This window comes from Armigeres subalbatus, chromosome 1 (assembly GCF_024139115.2).
Source record: "Armigeres subalbatus isolate Guangzhou_Male chromosome 1, GZ_Asu_2, whole genome shotgun sequence".
In the NCBI taxonomy this organism is placed as follows: Eukaryota; Metazoa; Arthropoda; class Insecta; order Diptera; family Culicidae; genus Armigeres; species Armigeres subalbatus.
In genome coordinates this window covers 88,456,626-88,461,264 of record NC_085139.1, presented here as the reverse complement: position 1 = coordinate 88,461,264, position 4,639 = coordinate 88,456,626, and the positions used below count along the sequence as shown (strand labels likewise).

At 40.6% G+C, this 4,639-nt stretch overlaps 1 non-coding gene across 1 annotated transcript; it reads right to left on the bottom strand.

The window, feature by feature from the left end:
- Positions 1-3,474: 3,474 nt before the first annotated feature.
- Trnaa-ggc (transfer RNA alanine (anticodon GGC)) lies at positions 3,475-3,549 on the bottom strand. The gene has a single exon. It is a non-coding gene; the product is annotated as a tRNA-Ala (tRNA).
- Between the last annotated feature and the right edge of the window lie 1,090 nt (positions 3,550-4,639).

Genomic DNA, 4,639 nt, shown 5'->3' with positions numbered 1-4,639 from the left:
GAATAGTTAGAATATCAAATTTAGTTTAAAGTCTTTTTTTCATTAAACAAATCCTTGCTCAGGCTACTATGTACGATTAACTTCCCCGGTGCGAAAACTATAATTATATAAAGAAATTAATAATTCTTAAGATCAAGGGCCATGTGGCCAACAACTTATAATGTTAAATTATTGTTAAAAGCAAATACTAGAAAATAAATACAAATTAATCGTTAAAAATCGAAGTTTCGTGTGAAAAATCGAAAAAATGCTCATGAAAATATCTAAAAATGCCTGGAGAACATCCGGAGAAGTTCAGAACAAGTTTCTTACGAATTTGATTAGAATTTCCTATGCAAATAAAGAAAAAACTTCTGAATATCTACAAATAGGACATTTGGCGAATTAGTAGAATATTTCGTCGATATTTATAAGAATTTCTCATGGTAATTAAGAATATTTTCCTGTGGTAGTTAAGATTAATTTCCTGTAGGAATGCTGATGAATTTTGTGTAATTTAAATGCACTTCATGTTAAAGTTAATTAAAATTTTGAACTTTCTTTGAAAATGTTATAATTTACCTTGACAACTTGAGAAAAATCCCGTGGAGTTTTAGTAGAATCTCTTCTTCAGTTTCATTTTCAGTGAAAATTCAAGTGAGAAAGTGCTGCGTGCAGAGAAGTATTTTCGTGGAAATTCAGAAAAAAATCGCGTTAAAATGAAAAATAATTTTCCTTAGAAAGTCAAAGAAGTACTATTGTGGTTTTGCTTGTGTGAATAAAAGAATCCCAATAAAGCATTTCCCGATTAAAATAAAAAGATTACCCGTGAAAATTATAAACCATTTCCCGTGAAAATTTGTGTAGCATGCTCTAGTCTGATTATAAAGCTGCAGAAAAAGAAATAGGCATCATCCACAAAGTACGTCACGCTTCTAAGTGGGAGCGAGGGGGGTTAGTGTTCCGAGCAGCGTGGAGATCTATATAAAATTTTAAAGGTTTAATACAAAAAGTGTAACGGAGCAAAACCAATAATTATAAAAAAACCTTAGCATGTACAAAAGACTGCGCGAAAAAGTGTCTAATAAAAAAATGTAAGTTTCTCCAGAGACTAGCCCACAGGCAAGCTTGCGGCCATTACCGCTCGCGGAGAATTGGATACACGGTTCGAGGCCACGGTTGCGCCCCACGCTTGGCAAGCCGTTCTGCACCTAGTCAGCCCACCTCGCTCGCTGCGTTCTACGCCTTCTAGTACCTGCCGGGTTGGTCGAAAACACCACCTTTGCAGGGTTGCTGTCTGGCATTCTTGCAACATGTCCTGCCCATCGTACCCTTCCCTGGGTTCGCCGTAGAGTTGAGCATGCTCGTGGTTCATACTTTCCCGCCACACACCTTTCTGCACACCGCCAAAGAAGAAGACCACTTCTATCGTAACACTGTTTCTCAGACGAGCCCTGTCGCACTCGGTTCCGCTCACTAGCATATACTTAGTCTTCGATGCATTCACCTCGGTCCAACTTTTGCTGCTTCACATTTCAGGTGGTATTTTGCAAGGTGTTTTTGTACATATTTAGCAAGGTTGATTGAGTTTACCACCTTAATATTATTGTGAAACTAAACAGAACACTCTGGCGGTGGGGTGATTTGTTCGAAAAGCTCTTTCTTTCATCAATATCTCTTTGCACCTTATTCTGTGTGATCATTTTACACCATCTGATAAGCTATTATTACCAGATACCTTTTATTGCATTATGCACCTTTCGCACCTCGCACCACGCCACCACTTTGGACTATTATGCACCTTTGTCATTCCGTGCCCCCTTCATATGATCGCTGTGCACGCTAGTGCTAGAATTTCAATTTGAAATCTGGGATGAGGAAATAGCTTGTAAAGCGTGTTGGTGAAATCTAAGTAAAGAGAAATTTAGAACAGTTTGGCACATAATAATTCAATTCCAAAGAGAACTGCTTTCTTATGTACGATTTTGTCCAAACAAAAAGACCATGACTGAAGATTACACAGAACCCGGAAGTAACCTAATAAAGTGTAAATAGCTTATCTACTTCAAAATTATTCCGTCGTATAGACTATTCCCGTCATACTTATTTCACACGATATGCAGACCTTTGCATCATAACTCTGAAACAACCCAACTACGACACCAAAATGCAATCTTCCTTTCGTATGGTCGTTTAATCTCGGTTGGAAACAATTACCAGCAGAACCTAATAGTGGATATTATCGTTATCGTTATAGTCATACGTTCTGAAAGCAAACGAGACGAGTTAAACGCTGCACAAGCAGCTATTTTATATAATTTTACTGGTCAAAGTTTAACACATAGACGATTTTCGAATTTTATTATATTTCGTATGACCACTGAACTCTCGTTTAACACTTAATATTTGATGTTATTTTTCTGAAATGTAAATATGAGCTAAATATAAATCGGAAGTAAGACAACAGAGCCATGCGCCACCAAATTTATGAAGGTTGAAGCGATAATTGTTTTGGCCAATCATCATGACAACAATCTTCACCGTGCACCGTTTGGTGTGCCGAGCCACTGAAATTCCTAGCGACGCGTGGCAAGTTTTATTACATGACTGACAACCAGGTTGATGAATTTGGCTTAAATAGCGGCAGTTAGGAGCTGTTTAACAGTGACTGTTTGCTCCCTAGGTGGCGGATGAGTTCTCTCTAGACGGTGTTTATCGTCGCATTTTGTCATCACTACGTCGTTATCAGCAGTCGCTGTGTATGAGGTAGCGTTGATGGCGTAGGATATGCCGTTCTGTGGTTGCAATTTCGAAAAAGCATGCTGCGTTGAAGTGATGTGGATGATGTTGTGGGAGTGGACAAATGATAAAAATGTCAGTTTGCACAGTTGAAAGGATTATCGCTCTATGATAAAAGTAGCGACGTAACCATGATTTGTATTTTAATTCATTCAGCCTCCTATGTATTAGGTTAATAAGCTTACGTATGTATAGTACATATGTGTACGACCTCAAATCAGCTTTAACATTCCCGTGTTGTTTTAGGTGCTTTTAACTGATTAATAACAATAGCTTTGTAAGCAGATGCAAAATTACTTGCATCTGGATGATTGTCATTAGAGTTCTTCTACCGACTTATTGAAAAGAAATGTGCAAGCCAATCTTGAGAGAGGTTGCGAGTTCTTAGGAGTCCATAACCATCAGTTCGTAGCTTTGTCCAAATGCATTCAATGGCTGATATATACCGAATCCATCCTTCGATGAAAAAAAGTGTTCGAGATTGCGTTTTTAGTTTAGGATGTTCAGCTTCCTGAAAATGTGAAAAAAACATTATGTAGTAAATATCTTCTTCAGATCAATCAAAGTTAATTGCCTATTTCCGGGGATCAAACCACCCGACTTGGATATTAATTTACAATGTTGTGAAAACTCATATGTGAATATGTACATTATGTGGAAGATATTGATTTGAAAAATGTATTGGAGGTAACCACTTTCCCTTCGATGGGACTCGAACCCACGACCCTCAGTACGCCAGACTGGTGCTTTAACCAACTAAGCTACGAAGGACCTCCGTCGGCCTTCGCAACCTAGCGGCTACTGAATGAGCTCGAGATTCCCAAATTGGACGCATAGTCGCAGCACTTTCCTTTCGAAAACTCCAAGTGCGCGTTGGTCCTCCACGAGCATCGTCCAGGTCTCGTATCCGTATAGAACTACCGGTCTAATAAGCGTTTTGTAGATAGCCAGGTTGGTACGGCGGCAAACTCTATTCGATCGGACTTCGTGAAAATCGTACCACTCGTGTCAATCCCTGCCCTTCGTATTACTCTCTCCAAAACGATGTTGAATAGCAGACACGAAAGACCATCACCTTGCCGTAACCCTCTGCGCGTTTCGGAGGGACTCGAGAATGCCCATGAAACTTGAACTACGCACATCACCTACCATCGTCGCCTTGATCAACCGTATCAGTTTATCCGGAAATCCGTTTTCGTGCATTAGCTGCCATAGCTGGTCCCGATCGATTGTATCATATGCGGCTTTGAAATCGATAAAAGGATAATGTGTGGACACGTTGTGATTCTGTTCCACCTGATCTGTGGAAGAGCGTTCCATAAATCCCGCCTGGTACTGCCCCACGAACTTTCTTGCAATTGGTGTTAGTTGGCGGCATAAAGTTTGAGAGAGTACCTTGTAGGCGGTGCGCAGCAATGTGATTGTGTGGTAGTTGCTAAAATCCAGCTTATCGCCCTTTTGGTAGATGGAACACACGACACCTTCCATTCACTCCTGCGGCAGAACCTTATCCTCCCAAACCTTGGTAATTACCCAGTGCAGCGCTCTAGCCAGTGCCTCACAACTGTGTTTGAACAGCTCTCCTGGTAGTTGGTCAACTCCAGGGGTTTTGTTGTTTGCAGACTATCCGGTCCGATGACCGGTCTATACATTTGGTCCCTTCCTACCTGTGCGTTCATGTCACCGATGATTATTTTGGCGTCCCGAAGTGGGCATGCATCGTATGTCTGCTCAAGCTGTGCATAGAACGTTTCTTTCTCGTCGTCGGGTCTCCCTTCGTGTGGGCAGTGCATGTTGGTAATGCTATAGTTCAGCAGTTCTCAACCTTTTTCTTGAGAGGTACCCCTTCGAAATTTTGCAT